Raw genomic sequence first — 22,587 nt, forward strand, 5'->3', positions numbered from 1 at the left:
CCCCCAGGAGAGCTCTGTGATAGAACCTTCTAGAACTTCCCACCAAGATGAAGTGTTCTAGGTCTCTGCTGCCCAGTGCAGCAGCCTCTAGACATGCAGAGCTGCTGAGCACTGGCAATGTGCCTGGTGTGGCTGAAGAACTGATTTTCAGATTTCATTTCATTATAATTAATTTGAATTTAGGCCAGGCATGGTAGCTCATGCCTATAATTCCAGCACTTTGGGAGACTGAGGCAGGTGGATTACCTGAGGTCATGAGTTTGAGACCAGCCTGGCCAACGTGGTGAAACTCTGTCTCTACTGAAAACACAAAAAATTAGCCAGGTGTGGTGGTGGGCACCTGTAATCTCAGATACTTGGGAGGGTAAGGCAGGAGAATTGCTAGAACCCGGGAAATGGAGGTTGCAGTGAGCCGAGATCGTGCCGTTGCACTCCAACCTGGGCAACAAGAGGAAAACTCCATCTCAAAAGAAAAAAAAATTAAATGCAATAACCCTGTGTGCTTGGGAAAGTGCGGCTCTGGCAGAAGGCTTACAGCTCATCTCTCTCTCTTTGTAGGAACGGGGATGCACTATGGTGCCAGGCTGGTCTTGGATTCCTGGCCTCAAGCAATCCTCCCACCTTGGCCTCTCAGAGTGCTGGGATTATAGGCATGAGCCACCGCGCCCACCCATCTCTCTTTCCCTTCTCTCTTTCCCTGCAGCTGGCCTACCCTTCTCTTTGCAGCGGTGGTCCAGGTTGCCGTGGTGCATGCTGGGAAAACCCCAGAATCCGGGGAGGGGAGATCCAGCCACCACTGTGCATGCTGGGAGCATTGGGCTGCCTTGAAGGGTGCCAGGAGGCAGGTGGCTAGGGACGACAACCACCTCCGCGTTGGCGAGACCACCTTTCCTCAACCCCTTCCTTTGATTCTTCTTCACGTGAATCAGTTTCCCCTCGTCTCCATTTAAGTAGATTTAGGATGAAATTTACTACGACTCTTATTGTGAACCACTGGTGAATCATGACTCCGTTTGCCCTCAGCTTTTCAACAAACCTCCAGCAATCTCTTCCCAAGGCCTGGGCAGCAGCAGTGGCAGCTCTCCCTCAGCAAGGACAAGACTTTCAGCTCCTCCACGGGGAGGAAAACCCCTCGCTTGTATCAGTCTATTTTTTGTAATAAAGTCCTCAGTTGAAGAGTCCACACAGGTTTCCCATGGGTAAAGAACCCTATTCATATGGTCAAATACAGAGTTTTCCTTTTTTTTTTTTTTTGAGGCAGAGTCTTGCTCTGTCTCCCAGGCTGGAGTGCAGTGGCATGATCTCAGCTCACTGCATCCTCTGCCTCCCAGGATCAGGCAATTCTTCTGCCTTGGCCTTCTGAGCGGCTGGGATTACAGGTGCTCACCATCACACCCAGCTAATTTTTGTGTTTTTAGTAGAGATGGGTTTTTGCCATGTTGGCCGGGCCGGTCTCGAACTGCTGACCTCAAGTGATCCACCTGCCTTGGCCTCCCAATGTGCTGGGATTGCAGGGGTGAGCCACCACGTCTGGCCAAGCAGAGACTTTTCTAGAACAGGACCACAAACCACTCTGCTCTCCCTGGGCCCAGCTTCCCATCTCCCCTCCCCAGCCACTGGAAACCACCACTCTGCTTTCTTTCTCTATGAATTCGAACACTCCAGTTTCCTTCCATGAGTAGAATAATGCGGTATTTGTCCTTGTGTGACTGGCTTATTTCACGCACCGCAATGTCTTCAGGTCTGTGCAGGTTGTAGCATGTATCACGATTTCCCTCTTTTTAAGGCTGGATACTATTCCATTGTCCAGAGAGACCACATTTGGTTCATCCAGTCATCCAACAATGGACTCCGGTGGCTTCCACCTTCCGGCTGTTGTGAATGGTGCTGCAGCGAGCATGGGGGTGCAGAGGTCTGTGTGATCCTCTGCTTTCAGTTCTTTCAGGTGTATACCCAGGAGTGGACTTTTCTTTTCTTTGAGACAGTTTTGCTCTGTTGCCCAGGCTGGAGTGCAATGGCACAATCTCGGCTCACTGCAACCTCCGCCTCCTGGGTTCAAGCGATTCTCCCGTCTCAGCCTCCCGAGTAGCTGGGACTACAGGTGCGCACCACCACACCTAGTTAAGCCAGGAGTGGATTTGCTGGATCATATGGAAATTCTGCTTTTAATTTTGTGAGGAACTGCCACACTATTTTCCACAGCAGAGGCACCATCTTGCACCCCCACCAGCAGTGCACAGGGTTCCGATTACTCTATATCCCTTCCAACACTCGAGGACAGAAAAGGGAAGAATGCATGTGAGGGTCAGCAAATCATGTGGAGTCACTTGGAATCTGTCTTGGTCTGCTCTGCCCAGAAGCACTTTGCAATTATGGAATATGGGAGTTAATTTGCTAATTTTTGTCTTCTTGGTAGTGGCTATCAAGATGTGAGGTATATCTCAGGATAGTTTTGATTTGCAATTCCCAGATGATTAGTGATGTTGAGCATCTTTCCATGGGCTTATTGGCCATTTGTATGTCTTCTTTGATGAAATGTCTATTTAAGTCTTTTGCCCGTATTTGAATTGGATTTTTTTGATGGATCCTTCTTGAACTTCAAACCCACTTTAAAACTTACTCTGCAGCATGTGCACCTGCCAGAAATCAGAGCCAGGATTTTTTTTTTTTTTTTTTTTTTTGGAGGCAGAGTCTTGCTCTGTTGCCCAGGCTAGAGTGCAGTGGCGTGATCTTGGCTCACTGCAAGCTCCGCCTCCTGGGTTCACACCGTTCTCCTGCCTCAGCCTCCCGAGTAGCTGAGACTATAGGCACCTGCCACCACGCCCGGCTAATTTTTTGCATTTTTAGTAGAGATGGGGTTTCACCGTATTAGCCAGGATGGTCTTGACATCCTGACCTCGTGATCCGCCCACCTTGGCCTCCCAAAGTGCTGGGATTACAGGTGTGAGCCACTGCACCCAGCCAGAGCCATTATTTCTAATTTAAGTCAGTAAATTCTTGAGAAAACATGGGCTGGGGCTGTAGGGAATCGGTGCTTCTTTGGGTCATCTTAAAGACTTGTTTTGATGCTCAAGTGCCGGCTAACAAGGTGGCCTTGGTTCCATTCAAAAGAAGAGATTGTGCTGAGGGCTTCTTCTCTGCAGTCAGCAGGAAGAACTCCTCGTACTGTCCCAACTTTCAAGATAAGAATTTGGATAGATTGGGAGTCATTAGTGTCCTTTCACTGCAGGGAAGATCAAATCCCAACCTAATTATTTGTAAAAGTGAAGTCCTTCCACCCCCCCAAAAAATTGCAAGCTTTTAATAATTGGTGTGAGAGGCATACTCTGTGCATAGGAGTCTGGGTGATTTAGTGATGTTCGCCTAATCAGCCAGCACCAGCCACAAGTGCAATCGCATCCAGGGTGGGGAGCCCGGGGCCGGAGCTAAAGTGAAAATGGGAAACACCTAAGTGAGTGATCCTGGGTCATTATTTAATCAGGGGAGAGGCTGGGGAGCTAATAACAGCTCCAGGAATAGGATTTAATGAGGAGAGAAAAGGCAAGAATTAATGCAAAGGTCAGCAAATCATGTGGAGTCACTTGGAATTTTTAATGAGTGTTGCTGTCCTGATCTGCTCAGCTCAGAAGCACTTTGCAATTATGTAATATGGGTAGTTAATTGGCTAAGAAGTAATAATAATAATAGTCCCAGCATTTATTTAGTTATTGGCGATTGACAAAGTCCTCTTGCACAGACTGTGTTTTGTCCTTGCCAACGCCCTTGGGGTGGGTGTCATGGGCCAGCCCAGCCCAGAGAGACCTGCCCAGGATGCTGAGCCTGAGGGCTGGTGATCAGGCGTCAGCTACCTGCCTGTCCCATCACTCCCTGGTGTGGCCACCGCCAGCCCCTCCAGCCCCCTTGGCCTTGTGGAGCCTCACAGCCTATGTACAGACGATGACATCAAGCTCAGTAAAATTGTGTTTTTGCTCAAGGCCACCCAGGAAGTAAGTGGCAGAATTGTGGCCTCTTCATAGGCTGACCCCTCACCTGCACCCCTGGGGAATTGAAGGTGTCTGCTTGGATCATGGGCAATGTTTTCATGTTCCTTTCAGGCTTGGTGGGATCTATCATGGAAAAGGGACACAGAGACCATCTGGAAGCGGTTGTGGGCCTTCCTGGCAGGTGGGTCAGGGGACAGCCTTGGCATCTCTTCTGCTAGGCCTTCGATGATCATCCACACTTAGGCCCCGCTGTCCACCCTGAGCTCCCACTGTTTTTGCAGCCCCAGGCCCAGCGTTGGGGTCTCTCCAGCTATGGAGCATCTGCTAACGTGAGCTCTTCGGAAGAAGGCTGCTGCTCACTGCTTGACGGGAGACACCAGCCCTGGGGGGTTCTGGACACGCAGGCAGGGCACCGAGGAGCACCAGCAGAGGGAGGTGACCTCTGAAAATAGGAGCCTTGCTCTGGCTGGTGGAGGTTGGGTTCTTTTGTGTAGAATGACCTCCTGGCTCAGCTTGGACAGCGGCTCCTCATCTGTAGCGGGCAGTGGGGCGCTCAGTCTGGGCTGCGGAGCAAGCTGCCCAGCGTTCGATGCTTGGTGTGGTGAACAAGGTGAGGGTGGCGGCTCCAGCCCTAACACAAAGCTGCCTGCTGCCCAGGAGAGAGCTTACCCGCGCTCTCATTGTGACGTTTCAACTCACCTAAACGTGTTTTTTTCTTTCCATGTTTGGAGAATATTAAACACCTATTCATGAGTTTGGCCTCTAATTTGGAATTTCTGCTGTTTCCCTGGCACAGCCCAGACCCGTGATGAACACCTGGCAGCTGAAGTGATAGAGAGGCTCTTGATGGTTTGGTCCAACATCGAGCCACGTAGATGTGTGTGGTCACCCAGAGATGGCATTCTGCCGAAAACCTGGCATGGGCTCTAGACAGCATGAACTGAGAAATGCCACTTTTAATTTTATATGCGAGAATCCAGTTGCTTTTGCAGAAGGACGCACATTCCAGACATTAACCCCGTACTTAAGTGCAGCTCACGTATCAGTGGGGATAGACGGGTAAACGGCGAAGCCTTGAGTAGCTGGAGCTGAGTGAGGCGGCCAAACAGGACTCCACAGAGCTGCCCAGGCTCCAGTCTGATGGTGGCAAGTCCTCCCTGCCAGAGAAGGGGGTCCTAAACTCCCTCCTCCCACAGAGCACAGGCAGAAGGCCCACCTGGGGCACGACATGGGCCCTGGACACTGGGACCTGAGGGACGTCGCAGGCTGCATCCAAGCCTCCCACTCGCTCATCCACAGAGCAGGATCGAGACGCTGTCCCCCAGCACCAAGGAGCTGTGACGTCAAACTGCAGAGCGTGTCAGTGGGAAAAAAGCGTCCTTGAGAAAACCACTGAAAACAACTCTAACACTGGAACTTTGACCCAGCACAAAAAGCAGAGACGAACATTTTCCATAATCAGCAACAGGAGACCAGAGAGGAGATGCTGCACCCACACAGGCTGGCAGCACAGGGAGGGCCTAGGAGAAAGCAGACGGTTTCCGAAGGCTCCAGATAGACAGGACCCTCGGAGAGCCTGCTTCCTAGCTGCACTCGCTGAGGCTTCCTGTGTTTTCTCTGGGCCTGGGAGAGGGGGCCAAGTGTTGACTGGGAGGATGGGAGCTCAGAGCTGCAGGTACACAGAGGAGCTTTGCCGTTTACAGAACCGGGAGGCTGGGAACCCAGAGCTGCAGGTGCACTGGGAGCTTTGCCATCAGCAGAGTTGAGCTCCTGCGTTTTGTTCCCACCCAGAGGCTGCTGGGCCTGTGCTTGCCCAAAGCTAGTTCTCATCTCCAGGTGGCTTCAGTTACGCTCAAGAGATTCCTTTTGGCCCTGGTGTGGTGGCTCATGCCTGTAATCCTAGCACTTTGGGAGGCTGAGGCAGGTGGATCATCTGAGGTCAGGAGTTCAGGACCAGCCTGGGCAACATGGTGAAACCCTGTCTCTACTAAAAATATGAAAATCAGTCAGGTGTGTTGGCATGTGCCTGTAATCCCAGCTACTCAGGAGGCTGAGGCAGGAGAATCGCTTGAACCTGGGAGGTGGTGGAGGTTGCAGTGAGCCGAGATCGCGCCATTTCATTCCAGCCTGGGCTACGGAGGGAGACTCCATCTCCAAAAAATGAAAAAATATTTCATTTCTTCCTTTTGCCCCCAAGGGAGGTGCCCGTGGGTGTGTCACATGAAGAAGTCTGGCTTCTGCACTCGAGCAGAATGGAGCCTGCTGTCCGGAGCAGAATGGAGCCGGGACGGGCCTGTTTCTGTTCGATGATGGCAGTCGTTTCCATGAGGATCTTGCTTGCAGCGACTTGCTGCTCCCGCGGCGGACGGCCATTCCGTAGCTTTCTTCTCCGTAGCGCTCTGGAGAATCGCCTTCGAGAGGCGGGGCATGCTGGGTGTTGGCTTGAATTCATTTCGGAAGTGCAGGGAGTAATGTCAAGTGGACGTGGTCCATTCTGCAGGCGTTCCGAATGAGACTGGGTGATCTGAGATGAGAATGACTTCAATGCAGATTTTCAGTGCTCTCGGGACATGTCCTCTTTGCCCTGGAGAAGCACAAGGGTGGTAACTATGGAGCCCGCCAGGTCCCAGGCAGTGCGGCAGCCAGGAAGCTCTGGGCCATACATTCCCTCTGTGGGAATACAGAACGCCGGGGCCGGCAGGAGGCCGTCTTTGTCCAGGCTATGGCAGAGTCTCCTCCACGGGCCAGGGAGAGCAGGGAAAGAACGTGAGGTGCTTCCAGAAGGCCACAGCAGGCCCAGGATAGCGTGGTGGATTTGCTTGGCACTAAATGCTCAGCAGACCCAGCAGCACCTCCTGAAGTTTATTTTGAATTATAAAAAGATGGGAACATAGGCCAGGCCTGTGGCTCATGCCTGTCATCCTAGCACTTTGGGAGGCCAAGGCGGGAGGATCGCTCAAGCTGGGTATTTGAGGCCAGGCTGGGCAACAAAGTGGAACCCCAACTCTGCAAATATTAAAACACTTAGCTAACCTAACCTCCTCAATAATTTTTTAAAAGCCTCTATACATTAAGATTTGCTCTTTGGCTGTAAAGTTTTATGGTTTTTGACAAATGCATAGTGTAATATATTCTCCATTATAGTATTATACAGAATAGTTTCACTGCCCTAAAATAATCCCATGTGTTACCTATTCAACTAACCCTCCCCATTCCCCACCCTCTGAGACCCCTGATGACCACTGATCTGTTTACTGTCTACAGTTTTGCATTTTCCAGAATGTCATATAAATGGAATCATATGCATGTAGCCTTTTCAGACTGGAATTTTGGCAATATGCATGTAAGATTCATCCATGCCTTCACGTGACTTGGTAGCACGTTTCCTTTTAATGCTAGATAATACTCTGTTGTATGGATGTACCACAGTTTATCCACTCACCAATGGAGAAATATCTTCTTTGCTTTCAGTTTTTGATGATTATAAAGGCTGACACAATCAGTGGAAGCTTTAGTGTGGACAAAATTTTCAAATCAATCGGGTGAATATGTAGGTGCGAAACTTCTGGGTTATGTGGTACAACTCTGTTCAGCTTTATAAGACACTGCCACGATGTCTTCCAAAGCGGCGGGCTCATTTCACATCTCCCGGCAATGAATGAGAGTTCCCATTGCTCTGCATCCTCACCAGCATTTCGTGTCACCTATTAAAACACTTTCTCCTTTCTAACAGATGTGGAGTGGGATCTCCTTGTTGTTTTAATTTGGAATTGCTTAATTATAATACATATTTAGCATCTTTTCATGTGCTTATTTGCCGTGTGTCTATCTTCTTTGGAGAGGTACCTTTCTAGATCTTTTGCCCATCTTTAAATTGGTTTGCCTGATTTCATATTGTTGAGTTATAAATGTTCTTTGTGTATTTTGGACACAAATCTGTATTAGTGTTCTCAAGAGAAACAGAACCAGAGGACCTGATGGTATAAATTTCAGTCCAAGGCCAGAAGAAGACCAATGGCCCTGCTCATGCAGGCTGGCAGGAAGAAGAAAAGAGAGAATTCCTTCTTCCTTCACCTTTTTGCTCTGTGCAGGCCGTCGGTGAATGGCATGGTGCCCACCTGCACTGGGGAGAACAATCGCTGTCGCGGAGTCCACCAGTTCAAATGCTGACCTCGTCTGGAGTCACCTTCAAGGACATACCCAGCAATAATGTTTTGTGTGGGCGTCCCATGCCACAGCCAAGAAGACACATTAAAATTGACTATCACAAAGTTCTTTATCACATATTTGTTTTGCAAATATTTCCCTCCAGTCGGTGAGTTTTTTTTTTTTAATTTTCTAAACAGTGTCTTTCACAGAGCAGAAAAATTAATTTTAATAAAGTCCAACTTACCAATTTTTTTTCTTTCATGAATTGTGCTCTTGGTGTTGTATCTAAAAACTCATCAGTAAACCCAAGGTCATAGTGATTTTCTCTTATGTTTTCCTCTAGAAATTTTATAGTTTTGCACATTACATTTATGTGTATGAACTATTTTGAGTTAATTTTATTTTATTGCCATATAACATAAAACTCATTGCAATACAATATAAATGTCACTTTGTTAAAATGTACAATTCTTTTTTTTTTTTTTTTTAGTGTATTCACAAGTTTGTGCATCTATCATCACTAGTTTCAAAACATTTCAGTCGCCCCCTAAAGAAACCCTGGACCTATTAGAAGTAATTAATGTCTGGTTATGGTGGCTCACGCCTGTAATCCCAGCAATTTGGGAGGTCAAATTGGGTGGATCACCTGAGGTCAGGAGTTCGAGACCAGCCTGACCAACATGGTGAAACCCCATCTCTACTAAAACTACAAAAATTAGCTGGGCATGGTGGCACATGCTTGTAGTCCCAACTACTCAGGAGGCTGGGGCAGGAGAATTGCTTGAATCTGGGAGGTGGAGGCTGTAGTGAGCCGAGATTGTGCCATTACACTCCAGCCTGGGTGACAAGAGTGAGACTCTGTCTCATTAAAAAAAAGTAATTCATTTTGAATTCTTTTACTTATTTTTTTTTTTTGTGAAAGGTGTGACACCCGTGTGTAGGTTCAGCTTTTCTGCGTATGGGCATCCAGTTGTTCCAGCACCATTTGCTGAAAGGACTATCCTTTTTCCTTTGATGTGCGTTTGTGATTTTGTTAAATATCAGTTGACTGTATTTATGTCAGTCTATAATAGGGCTCTGTATTCGGTTCCATTGACCTGTGTGTCTATTATTTTGCCGGTATTAAGCTGTCTTGATTACCGTAGCTTTATCGTAACTCATGAAATGGGGCAGAGTGAGTCCTCCAAATTTGTCCTTTTTTAGAATGGGTTATTCTAAGTCTTTTGCTTTTCTACATAAACTTTAGAATCAGTTTGTCAATATCTATAAAAAGGCTTGCAGTGATTTTGATTGCAACTGTATTGAATCTATAGATCAAGTTGGGAAGGACTAACAACTTAACACTATTAAGACATCCAATCTGTAACCACAAATATTCTCCAATCACTTGGACCTTCTTTGACTTCCTTCACTGGTGTTTTTTAGTTTTCTGCATATAGATGATGTAATATTTTCTTACTTAAGTATATGCTTAAATATTTCCGTTTTCAGAGCTATTGTCAATTGTATTGTTTTATACATGTTAAACTCTAGTTGTTCATTGCTGGCATATAGAAAAGTAACAGCTTTTGCTTTTCTTTCTGTATGAGAAGAATGTGTATTCTGCTGTTGTTGGATCGAGTGTTCAATAGATGTCAATTAGATCCATTTGATGGATGGGGCTGTTCAGTTCAACTTGATCTTTGCTGATTTCTAGTCTGCTGAATCTGTCAGTTACTGAGGTTTTTTTTTTTTTTTTTTTTTTTTTGAGATGGAGTCTGGCTCTGTTGCCCAGGCTGGAGCGCAGTGGCCGGATCTCAGCTCACTGCAAGCTCTGCCTCCCCAGGTTCATGCCATTCTCCTGCCTCAGCCTCCCGAGTAGCTGGGACTACAGGTGCCCGCCACCTCGCCCGGCTAGTTTTTTGTATTTTTTAGTAGAGACGAGGTTTCACCGTATTAGCCAGGATGGTCTCGATCTCCTGACCTCGTGATCCACCCGTCTCGGCCTCCCAAAGTGCTGGGATTACAGGCTTGAGCCACCGCGCCCGGCCGAGAGAGCGGTTTTAAAATCTCCACCTGAACGGTGGCTGCCTCCTTCTCCCTTCAGCTCTCCCAGTGTTTGCTTCATGTATGATGACACTTGGGTGTTGGGATTATTGTGTCTTCTGGGGAATAGACTCTGTGGAATGCCCACTCTTTTTTTTTTGGTTTTGGTTTTTTTTTTAGACAGACTCTTGCTCTGTCACTCAGACTGGGGTGCAGTGGTGCCATCTAGGCTCACTGCAAACTCCACCTCTCAGGTTCAAGTGATTTTCCTGCCTCAGCCTCCCGAGTAGTTGGGATTACAGACCCCTGCCACCACGCCTGGCTCATTTTTGTATTTTTAGTAGAGATGGGATTTCACCATGTTGGCCAGGCTGGTCTCGAACTCCTGACCTCAGGTGATCTGCCCTCCTTGGCCTCCCAAAGTGCAGGGATTACAGGTGTGAGCCACTGCGTCCAGCCTGAATGCCCCTGTGTATCCCTGTTAATGTTCCTAGTCCAGGAATCTGAAATTATTACAGTAGTCACCCCTTATCTGCAATTTCACTTTCTATGGTTTTAGTTACCCGCAATCAACCATGGTATACAAGTATTAAATGGAAATTTCCAAAATAAGCAATTCATAAGTTTAACATTGCATGCCATGCTGGGTAGCATGACAAAATCTCATGCTGTCCTTCCCATCCTCCTGGATGTGAGTCTCCCTTTGTCCATTGTACCCATGTCATTTACCCTGCCTGTCTGTCAGCCACTCAGCAGCCATCTCAGTTACCAGATACCCCCCGCCCGAAAACCCCCCCAAAAACAGTATATACAGGGTTCAGCACTACCCTCGGTTTCAGGCATCCACTGGGGCACTTGGAATGTGTCCCCGGAAGACAAGGGGGGCTCCCGTACGGTGAATCTAGAGATTTTTCAATTACTGCTCCATGGAATAACTCTCTCCATCCTTTTACTTTCAACCTATTCTAGTCTCACTTGTTTTATCCATTCTGACCATTTCTGTCTTGTCTTATAACTGGTGTGTTGAGACCATTTGCATCTAAAGTGATTACCGATAGTGTTGAATTCATGTTTGTAACTTTTTTACACTGTGATTATCCTTTGTTGCTTTTCCCTCCAAATTTTTCTGTCTTCTCTGGTTTTAGTTGAGCATTTTCTATAATTCTGTTTTATCTCCTCTGCTAGTATGTCAATCATACTTCTTTTTAAGTCACTTTTTAGTGATCGCTTCAGGGTTTACAATGGAGCAGGCCTTCCACATCTGTGGGTCCCGGTTATGTGGATTCAAATAACCACCAATTGAAAATACTCGGAGAAAGAAAAAAAAAAAAAAAAAAAAGGATGGTAAGCCTGCACCATGCACAGGCTTCTTTTTCTTGTTATCATTCCCTAAATAATACAGTATAGCAACAATTTACATAGCATTTACATTGTATTAGGTATCATAATATGGGAGGATGTGTGTGGGTTACATCAAATACTATACCATTTCACATACGGGACTTGAGTATCTTTGGATATTGGTATCTGTCGGGGGTCCTAGAACCAAGCCCCCAAGGATGCTGGATACACATTTTTAACTCATCTAAGTTCAGCTTTAAATAACACCATTATCCCTTTCCATGTGGTGCCTTCAACTTATAAGAAAGTCTTCTCAATTCCTCCCTCTCATTTCTGTGACAATACTTTACTTTCATTTATTTTATTTGTCCATGTGTTATAATCACTTAATACATTGTTGCTATTATTATTTTATGTAGCTTTTTTTTTCTTTTTGGGATGGTGTCTTGCTCTGTCGTCCAGGTTGGAGTGCAGTGGTGCAATCTTGGCTCACTGCAACCTCTGACTCCCTGGTTAAAGCAATTCTCCTGCCTCAGCCCCCCGAGTAGCTGGGACTGCAGGCATGTGCCACCACACCTGGCTAGTTTTTGTATTTTTAGTAGAGACAGGGTTTCACCATGTTGGTCAGGCTGGTCTTGAACTCCTGACCTCATGTGATCCTCCCAGAGTGCTGGGATTACAGGCATGAGCCACTGTGCCTGGCCTTGAACAGCTATCTTTTAGATCAATTAAAAATAAGAAAAACAAATACTTTTATTTAACCTTCATTTACGCCTCCTCTGACCCTTTTCCTTTCTCTGTCTGGATTTATTTTAAGGATTTAATTAGTCTTATTTTAAGGATTGGCCATAGGATTGTGGAGGCTGCTAGTCTGAAATCTGCAGGGTGGTTTGCAGGCTGGAGAGCCAGGGAGGGGCTGGTGTTGCAGCTCGAGGCCGAGGGCCACCCTCTGGCAGAGCTCCCTCTTCTCCAAGGCACCTCAGCCTTTTTTCTACAAAGGCCTTCAGCTGATTGTCTTACATCCACCATATCCCAAAGGGTAACCTGCTTGACTCCAACTCTACTGATCTAAGTGTTAATCTCGCCTAGAAAGTACTTTCACAGAAACAGCTAGAACAATTTTTGGCCAAATGTCTGGGCACTGTGGCCTTGCCAAATTGACACATAAAACTTGCCATCCCAGGGGTCTTAAGCAATGGCGCCCCCAAAGGAAAGGCCCCGTGAATGCGCAGGAGAGCAAAATCTTTGATGTGAGACCTGAGTGGAAAGTTGAGCAGGCGCAGCTTCTAAGAAGGAGGATGAGACTGGGAGGCTTGTCTGTGTGTGGAGGAGAAGCACTCGCAGATGGTGCGTGTACACAGAGCAACACCTAGAGAAATGCAGGGAGGTTGCAGGTGAACGAGGTAGTGTCATGAAAACCTCAGTCCTTCCCCTATGGATGTGTGAATGGGAAAAGCCACCTAAATAGAAATCCTAAAGAGATGTTTTCCATTTTCTTTTTTGAAATAAAAAGAAATATTTAAATTCACATCGAGGAATAGTGTCTGAAAATAGTTGAGAATGTTTTCGAAAGAACAGTGAGCCAGGAATCACACCTTATCAGACACTTAGATCCCAACAGAGCCGATGGAATCTTGACGGCATGGTTTTGGCCCCAGGAACATGCAAGAAGAGCTGCCTGGAGCAGGTCCGAGTTCCAGGGGAATTTCAGGCAGCTCAGTGGGAGCTGGGGGCTTGTGTGACAGAAGGTGCTGGCATGATGGGTGATGAAGGAAAGATCCAGAATCCTGTATCGTACCATGCATAAAAATAAACTCCATCGAGAATGAAGACTTGGATGTAAAGTGTGAAAATATTAAAAGATAACTAAAGATAGCATTCTATACCCTTGGGATGGGAGAGAGCTTCTCCCATGAGAAGGGATATCTAAAAGCCATAAAGGGAATTAGAGTTTGTCTTATGAGGTGCGAAATTTCCCCCCTCGATTATTTGCTTCTGGTACATTTTGCAACATTTAAACAAACATTTTAAACCAAAAGTGAATATCTCTTACATTAAAGTGTTCTGACACCCTAATAAAAAGACACCAATAGTAAGTAGAGAATATGGAAAGGCATCCCACGGAACAGGAGACACAAATGGCTGGTGAAGAGATCAAAACACGCTCTTCCCCCCAGCAGTCGGGACGTAGCTGTGGTGTGGAGGCTGCAAGTGAAGTCCAGCAAAGGTGATGGGGCATTTAGGGACCAGGTCCCTATGCGGGTAAAGATGGCCAGTATTCAGTGGCTGGGGATCCCCAGACCAAAGCAATTTGTCAGCCTCATGGGAGTCGTGCAGGTGTGACTGGCTATCAGGCTGCTGTGGAACGAGGTTACTGTATCAAGGTCCCCAGGCTCTAGTTACTTTAGGAGGCAGCCTGGCGGCCAAAGAGAACTGGTTGTGTCCACCAGGTCACTGGGAGGGTCCTGGGCCTAGAAAGAGGGTTATTCATGAAACCCCTTTCCAAGACAGTCACACTGGGAAAAAATGTCTCTAAAACGCTGGTTCTTGAGCCATTCGATGAAGAGCTGAAGTCCTAAAAAAGGGATGGAGTTTGCAGTGACTCGTTGCAGTGACTCGCGAGCCTGAGTGGGCGTTGCTGACTGTGCATCGCTCCCCAGGCTCTGTCAAGCACCTAGGCTGAAAGTCATTCTGCTGGGAATATTCCGTTCCAAGCCCCGGTGCTCTCCCCACTGGTGGATTTTTAGTGAGATGAGAGCCTGAGCCAATTCTGGACCCGCCTGGACAGCATCCCTGTTGATGACCCGAGACACACTCAGCTGTCGCACTGGCGGTCCTGATTCATCCCCCGAGACTCCGAGGAAGAAACGGCACAGGTGACTGCTGCTTCATGTCCTCCCTCAAAACTAGGTTTCTGGTGTTGCCGCCCTCCTCCTAGCCACGTGGGTCTCCCATGTTCCCGGCCGCTGTTCGGCAGGTGACCCTGGAGGGCGTCAGTTTCCCCGCCAGTGCCTGATCTTTGCAGGGACTTCATGGCCCCACCACTTGCCCTGCCTGCAGGGAGCGCCGGCCGAAGGGCCCGAGCACCTTTAAAGCCTGCCCTGAGAAACACCTGCCTTGACTGCTGTGTCTGCCTGGCCCACACGGTGTGGAATGGAGGCCTTTGGCCTACTTTAAAGAAAAGGGTGGATGTTTGGGGAAGAAAATGAGGTTTCCTGAAGTCAGGGACAACGACGTAACAATGACAATGTGTGAAGTGAGGCCTTGCCTGAGCCAGACACTGTGCTGGGCCCCGTGCAGGTGTAGGGACTCCTGCCTGTACGATTCCTCCCTGAGGGCAGGTGCGGCCTGTAAATAGGACAGGTCGCCCTCCTGTTCCTGCTTCTCCGGAGGACTCAGACTGATCCAGCCCCGTAGTCTCCACGCCGGAAACCTGCTCATGTTTCAGTATCCGATGCCCTACCCTCCTGGGGACTACTGTCCTGCTCTGGGATGAGCAAACAGTTGGTGCCTTCTGTGTGCAGCCAGGATTTCTCTTTCACCCTCCTCCCGACCGGCTGCCGGCGATGGCGCTTTGGCCCCACTGCCGAGGGGCCGCACTGCTGAGGGGCTGTCTAAGGCCCGTCACGCCTCCCGCAGTCACTCAGGGGTTGCCTGAGTGGACCGTGGACACATGCTTCAGAAACGTTCTTCCTAAAAATGTGCCCCACATCTCTCCTGCTCAGCATTTCTTGGACTTGAATGACCATCAGGAAGTCCCCTGCTCCCCCTACGCTCCCCCCAACCCCGCTCACCATGCATTTGATTCTCTGAAGTCACTCCAGGCCCTTGGGGAGGAAATGGGGCACAGCATTGCCTCATCCTGAAACCGGCTTAGAGCCTCCTGATGGGCTTGCAGCAGGGCCAAGTCTGTCGAGACAGCTTCCTCCCCGTCCATGGCTCCATCCGTCAACACCAGCGTCCTTTGTCTGGGTGTGAATGAGAGTCTGGAACGTTGGTCCTCGCTCCTGTTCTCAGGTGGCGCGGTGGTGGCTGAGGCTGGCCTCCTGCCCCAGGCTTTAGAGATCGTGGTGCCAGCTTTGGAGTAGACTGTGGGTGAAGGCTGTACTGCCCCTGCCTGAGGACCAGACGGGGATCGGACCTCCACAGTCACTCCCCAGGTGCTGCCGACCAACTCAGCATGGCCTGGTGAGGACTTGGGATCCCCGCCGCCCCTGTGGCCCTGGGCAGCCGCCTCAGTCAGAAGCAGGCTCTGAACCACTGCACGCTGATGATGAACTCCACAAAGAGAACTGTTCGCGATGGGGGTGCCCGGGGCCGCCCCTGGATGAGTCTCTGGTTTAGGCATCTGCACAGACTTCTCAGAGAAGGCCCTGGTGTCGCCTCTCAGCACCCCCGACTCAAGTCCGCTGTGGGTCCACGGCCTCAGTTTGATTTGCTGCTTCTGGCCGTGCTGGGTCCACATCCTGCCCCAGGCATATGCACCCAGGCTTCTCCTCCATCCCTTCCTCCACACCAGACTGGAGAGTGCCGCTGGAGTTGGCAGAATCATGTCCCCAAGGATGCTGCTGTCCCACTCTGGGACCTATAGATACGCTAGGCTGTGGGGGGCTCTGGGGGTGCCGTGAGGGGCTCAATGTACTCATCAGCTGACCTTATCCCATGGGGAGGAGTGTGGAGAAGCCGAGGGGCTCAGAACCAGGGAGGGCAGTGTGAGGACTCGGCTGGGTGCTGCTGACTCAGAATGGGGGCAGCTTCCTTCTAGAAGCTGGAAGGGCCGAGAGGAGGGATTTTCCCCTGGGGCCTCTAGAAGGAACCAGCCCTGCCAGCACCTGGAGTCTAGCCCAGAGAACCCCATTTCACTCCGCACGGACCCCTGGAGTGTAAGAAAGACATCTGTGGTGCTGTGAGCCACTGAGGCACGTGGGGTTAGTTCCGGTGCCACAGGAAACCCGCATCGGCACCAGCAAACAAAACGCCAGGGCTGTGCCCAGTGCCCGAGGCACTGTGAGATCCACCGTCTCCCTGGCTGGGCCTGGCCGCACCTGGGGCCGCTGCACTCCTGCTGCCCATCTCCACGTGTCCTGCTGGCTTCTCCCTCCCTGTGGCTGCCCGAGGCATTGACCTGAGCTCACGCTGGCCCTGATGGGTTTCTGGCTCACAGACCTCTACTGGCCGAGCTCTGCTGGCCTCTCTAAGTTCTGACGTGTCTCTGTGGTGTCTTCTGCCTGCTTGCCTCTGGGAATCTGAGCTTTTCCTTCTGGATTCTTCTGCCATGGAGCTTACTCTGGGGCCACCATATCTGTGCTCTGCCTACCCCCCAACACCGGGGTTGTGAGCATGGTTTAAGGGCCATTAACTGAACAATACACAGCATGGGCCCCCACCCAGGCCATCTCCATGCAGCTGTCCGCGGGGCAGAGTTCAGGTCACTCTGGGGCTCAGCAGCCTCCTGGGGCTCCCATCTCAGACTCGGCCTAAAGCCAAAGCTTTGAAGGCCCACAAGTCCCTGCCCAGCCTCTCCCCGCCTCGCTCCTCTGATTGATTTCCCTCCCCTCTCCGCTCCCTCCTCCCCCAGGCTGGCTGCCCAGCCGTTCTGCAGCCTGGACGTTGTGGGGCCCCAGGGCCTTTGCACCTGCTGCCTGGAAAGTCCTCGGGGTTCCGGAGGCTGCTCCTCACACTCCCTGGAAGGCTTTGCTCCTCTCCCTCCTCAGGAGGCTCCCGCCCACCTGGGCACGGCTATGACCATGGGCCCTCCTGCTGCACCCTGTGAGGGCGACACCTCTCCTGCTCCTGACTTTCCAGGACAGGAATGTTTGGGGGTCGGTGACATTCAGAGGGTCCCTCTGGGGTTACAGACGCGCAAAGATGTGCCCAAAGACACCGCCAGTCACACGGTCCGGCAGGGTGGGCACAGCCGGTCACAGTCTTGATTCCCCCGGTCGAGGTGCCCGCACCAGCATTTCCAGGAGGTCCGGCCCCGCCCACCTGGGCTCTACCCTGCCCCCGACTCTGCCGACCCTGGCTGTTCACTGTTGGCTTCTGCCCGAGAGCGCCGGGGCGCCGCTGGTTCCTGCTGCTGCAGCTTCTGTACCTCTGGGAGGTGTGGCTGTGGGAATCAGACTTTCAGCACGAAGGGGGCTTTGGTCCCTGTGCAGGGATGGGTCCTGGCAGGACAGGCCTGGGGGTCCCAGAAGGAGGAACCACTCCCTGGGAACCGGTAGGCCATGGATGGGCCTGGTCCAGGGCCTGGGCTCTGCCAAGGCTGGCGTCTGGAGGTGCTGGCCGTCCTGGGAGTGCCGCGTCAGCTTCCGCTCGTCTTCCGCATAACCCCGGGAAGGCAGACTTTCAAACCGGCCCCCAAGTGCCTGTTCTTGCAGGGCACACACCTTCTCCCTGTCATCCAATCAACACAAGCCCAGGTGCTTCTGGGAAGGAATTCTCCAGGTGTAGTGAGGCCGCCCCCCACTCAGTGGACCTTCACTGGGGGCGTGTGCTGGGCCCTGAGCTGGTCAGGTGAGTTCTTAACAGGGCCTGGGAAATTCCGGGCAGGTGGGATTCAAAGTGGGAGGGATCTGGCCTGGGAGGATTCCTCTGGGGCTGGGCTGGGTGACTCTGAAGACAGGGGAGACACGCTGACCTGGGTGTGGGCCTGGATGACAGCCAGCTAGCAAGCAGGGACCCTGGTCCTGCAGCCACGCGGCCGTGGACTCTGCCAGCACCCTGAGGCCGGCACAGGAGAACTCTGCCCAGCCCACACCTTGACCTCAGCCCTCAGCACTGGGAGCAGGGCGCTTGGACACTTCCCACCCTCGGAATGAGTGAAGGGATAAGTACTATTGTAGCTTTGAAGTTGGAGATGGTGTGTTTCCCGGTGGCGGATGGCAAATGCACCCCAGGTGCTGGGCTCCATACGCCTGCTGCATGGCCTGCTTGTCCTTTTCAGCTTCAGAACACGAAGGATTTCAGTGACCGTCTTGAGTGTGTGGGGGCACACAAAGGGTGGTAACCTCAGAACACGAAGGATTTCAGTGGGCGTCTTATATGTGGGGGGCACACAAAGGATGGTAGCCTCCTACAGTGACTCACAGGCAGCTCAGCTCCTTGGGGATGCTGAAGACTGTCCCTTGGCCACCTCCCTGGAGTGGGCACAGCTTGGAGGCTTCCAGCTCTTGGCCCTACCTGCCCGCAGGTGTGTGACTGTCGCCTCCTGCTGGCTGGAATCTCTTGTCACTGCTCTCCCTGGCAGCAGCCAAATGGCCTCTTGGACATTCTTTATTTTCCCAGAAGGAAGCCTCACCTGGTAGGTGTGTGGAGGGCGAGGACAGTAAGAGGCTGAGGGTGTGGGGGAGATGCTGCAGGATCCCCAGCAGGTGAGGACTGAAAGAGGCTGGGGGTGTGGGGAGATGTGCTGGACTCTTGTGGTGAGGTTAGAGAGAGACTAGGGGTGTTTGGGAGATGTGCCGGACCCTCGTGGTGTGGACAGAGAGTCTGGGGGTGTGGGGGGATGTGCCGGACCCTCGTGGTGTGGACAGAGAGAGGCTCTGGAGTTGGGGCGATGCTGCAGGTTCCGGAGGCTGTAGTGTGAGGTCCCCGTGGTCTCTGCTGGCGTCTCACTCAGCCTGTGTCATGAGGAACCACAAGTATCCTCAGCTCCTCCTCTCCAGGGTGTCCTGAAGCTGGACCCGGCTTCCAGACGTTTCTGCTGCATCTCGCCTGAGGGCCTGGACGGGTGCTTGTGGTGCTGGATGGAGTCGGAGCCTCCCTGCCTCACAGTCCCAGGTAGTTCCTGGAGGGGCCTTGTTGGAACCCTCGCCCCATCACCCAAGGCTTGGGCCTAGCTGTGGCCTTCCTGGGGAGCCACGAGTTTTAAATGCGATGTTTCTGTGATTAGATTACTGTGGTATCTCGGAGACCGGGTGAAAGCAGATAAAACTCTACCTTCCTGCCTTCTTAAAACAAGTCGGTTTTCATGTGCCATTTAAATAGATTTGTGATGAAAGTATAGAAAGCAACTCTGTATCCGACTTCTTCCCGTATTTAGAAAATACTTATGTGTCACCATTTTTAACAGCAGCTTACTCCTCTCCCCCGATGGGCGGGCACTCCAGTCCCCAGTTGTCCTCAGGTGGTTGTGCAGCCGCATAGGGGACTCTGTTTATGCATAAAGTGCTGTGGGTATTTAGTGTCAGCTCTTTAGCTTCCATTCCCAGGAGAGCACGGACCAGGCCAGTGGGTCCTGTTACCTGTTTCTGAAATCTTGCTTGAATGGAAAACTCACGTCTGTCTACCTTAGTGCTGAGCCCTGGGGAGGAAGATAGGACCAGGGACTCAGGAGAAATGGACGGGAGAGGGGTCACAGGGGACCTGGGGAGACCCTGCCATCCTGCTGACGGGAGAGGAGTCACGGGGGACCTGGGAGGACCCTGCCATCCTGCTGACGGGAGAGGGGTCACGGGGGACCTGGGGAGACCTGGGGGGACCTGGGGGCACCTGGGGGGACCCTGCCATCTGCCGACAGTGTCTGTTCTTGGACAGGGGTGGGAGAGACAGGAGATGATTGTGGTGAGTGAGCTCACAGTCACGTCACACCGGAGGGCTGCTGCTGTGGGGAGGCCAGGGGAGCCAGCACCATGGCCTCTGTAGCCACTGCCTGGATCTCTGCCTGCCTCAGCCTCTTGGGGCCTGGGGTGGGTGGGGGGACCTGGGGGTTTGATGTTTAGATGAGGGAGGGGCGCTCCCCGGGCCTTTGGGCCCATGGGCTTGGGGGCTCCTTTGCTGGCTGTGGAAACAGAAGTGCCTTTCGCTCCATGGGCGACAGAGGGCACTGTCCCAACGCGGATGGCAGGTGGGCCCCATGCCTCCCCTGAGTGCGGAGTTCCAGCAGGGCCGGAGGCAGCTTCAATTTGTCACCCGTTCAGCTCAGGATCAATGCTGGGTGCCCCAGGAAGCACCCCAGGTCCTAAGACGCCCTCCTGGAAAGGCTCCTGCAACTCTCTGGGCACAGGCAGAGCAGGGTGGGCTTCTGTTCCAGAACAGTCTTCAGGAGGGGGTGGTGATGGTCCTGGGGTCCTCTGGCGCTTTGGGAGTGGTGTGCTGCAGGCCACTCTGGGAGGGCTGGGGTGGCGCTTGTGAGCGGCAGGGAGGGCAGAAGTGTCAGAGCAACTTTTCTCTGTCTTCTCGAGGACCAGGCTGGGCCGCAGGGTCTCCCTGGAGGGTGCAGGGGTGATTACCAGCCTGGCATCGGGGTCCTAAGGGATCATGGCACTTCAAGGTGGGACACCGTCTGAAAGATGTAAATTGAACACTGTCTTGGACATAGCTTTTGGGAGCAAAAGTCATGTATTATACTTCTCAAAAAAAAAAAAAAAAAAAGAATCAGGAAAATATCGAGGGGGCAGTAAAGTTCACCCAGGAGTTCACCCTGGAGATAAGCACCCCTGCTCTTGGGACGCACATCCTTCCAGATTCAGAAAAGCTTACACAAAGGATCACACGGTAATACTGTTGAATAAGCCTTTGCCCACTTAACAGTATGTTGTGCACGTGAAGAAAATCAGCAAACATGGATTTGCATAACCGCTTTTAACGGCTGCTCTTCACAGCATGCAGGAGCGGTGCTGGTGTCAGTATTAAATATTCCTCTCTGGTGGCCGGAGACCCAGAGCACTGGGGAACCTCGTGCATGCGGGAGCATGAGTGGATATTTAGATCGTCCCTGGCGACCCGTCGTGGAAAGCGAGCTCATCGCCGTTGTTCTAATGCCTGTTTGTGCACCTCTCCGAGCACTTTCCGAGGATACGTTTCTGAGAGTGACATGTGGGACGGAGGGGGCTGTATTTGAAGGACATTGGTTGGGGTTCGGATGCATCTCTCACCACGTATCGGCAGTGGGCTCTGTTGCTGGCTTCTAAGATGCCAGTCATGAGAGACACAGGCTGTGCAGGCGCTCGGTGGGAATGGGGTCCCCTCATCTTCTGTACCGTCAATGGCCCCAGACGTTAAACAGGGACAAAGCAACGACGTGCCTGGTGCTAAGTAGGGACAGTCTATCCTGAGAAAGAGCTGCCCTTGGGAGACCGAGCGTCTGATGGGGAGGGATAGAGAAAGGAAGTCTTGTTGAATGGATTTTGAAGCATCCTAATCTCCTCTGGACATGAATGTTTCTGGAATCCTCTTATGAATGACAAGTGCATTTAGGATTGTGGTGGTTCAGAGGCAGACCCTCTCCCTGCCCCCAGCTGCTATGAAATCAGTGGGGTTACTTTTGTGGTTGGACATTTAGTCTGCTTTAAAAAAAATCAATGAAGAACACTGTAGTGGTCATCCTTATACATATATCTTTGTGAACATTCATTCTACTTTTTAAACTTAATTTTTATTTTGATTGAAGCATGACAAGTGTTTAGTTGGAAAAGTTGTGAAGTACTCTAAGGCAACAAATAGCATCCACACTCCCATCCTCAGGCCTGGCCCCTTTTTCCAGAGAAACCCTTCAGGTTCTTTCAGCAGCATCGTCAGGGTCTTTGCTCAGTTTTCATTTGACCGAGGCATCCCTTCCTGAGGTCTCTGGCCGACAGTGCCGACCTGGCTCTTACTCACAGATACACTGTTGTCTTGGGAGTTTCCCGTGCCATCTCACATTTTCCCATGTCCTGCGTTGGGTCCCATTTCCTGGATCCCATGTTTTTCTTCCTCTCTTTCTTCTTCTTTCTTTTTTTGGCTTTACTTTTTTGTTTTGATGGAGCATATTTTCTAGTAGCTTCCTGTAAAAAGGTTTGTAGGCAGGTGGAAAGGTGTGTGCTGGTGGAAAGGTGTGTGGCAGGTGACACAGTGGAGTCCTCTTGTGTGTTAAATTGTCCTCCCTTACCATCATATCCAAACAGTAGTTTGAGTGTAGAATCTGGGCTTGAAATGATTTGTTACACATTTTTTTTTGTTGAATGATTGGTTGAAAATTCTAGGTTGACAATGAAGGTGAAGCTTCATTGTCCTCTCGCTTCCATGGATGCTATTGAGAATGTGGATGTCATTCTGCTTACAATGCCTTGTCATTCTCTGTGTGCATTTTCTTATTTGTGGAGGCTTC

The sequence above is a fragment of the Piliocolobus tephrosceles genome, chromosome 9, assembly GCF_002776525.5.
Source record: "Piliocolobus tephrosceles isolate RC106 chromosome 9, ASM277652v3, whole genome shotgun sequence".
NCBI lineage: Eukaryota > Metazoa > Chordata > Mammalia > Primates > Cercopithecidae > Piliocolobus > Piliocolobus tephrosceles.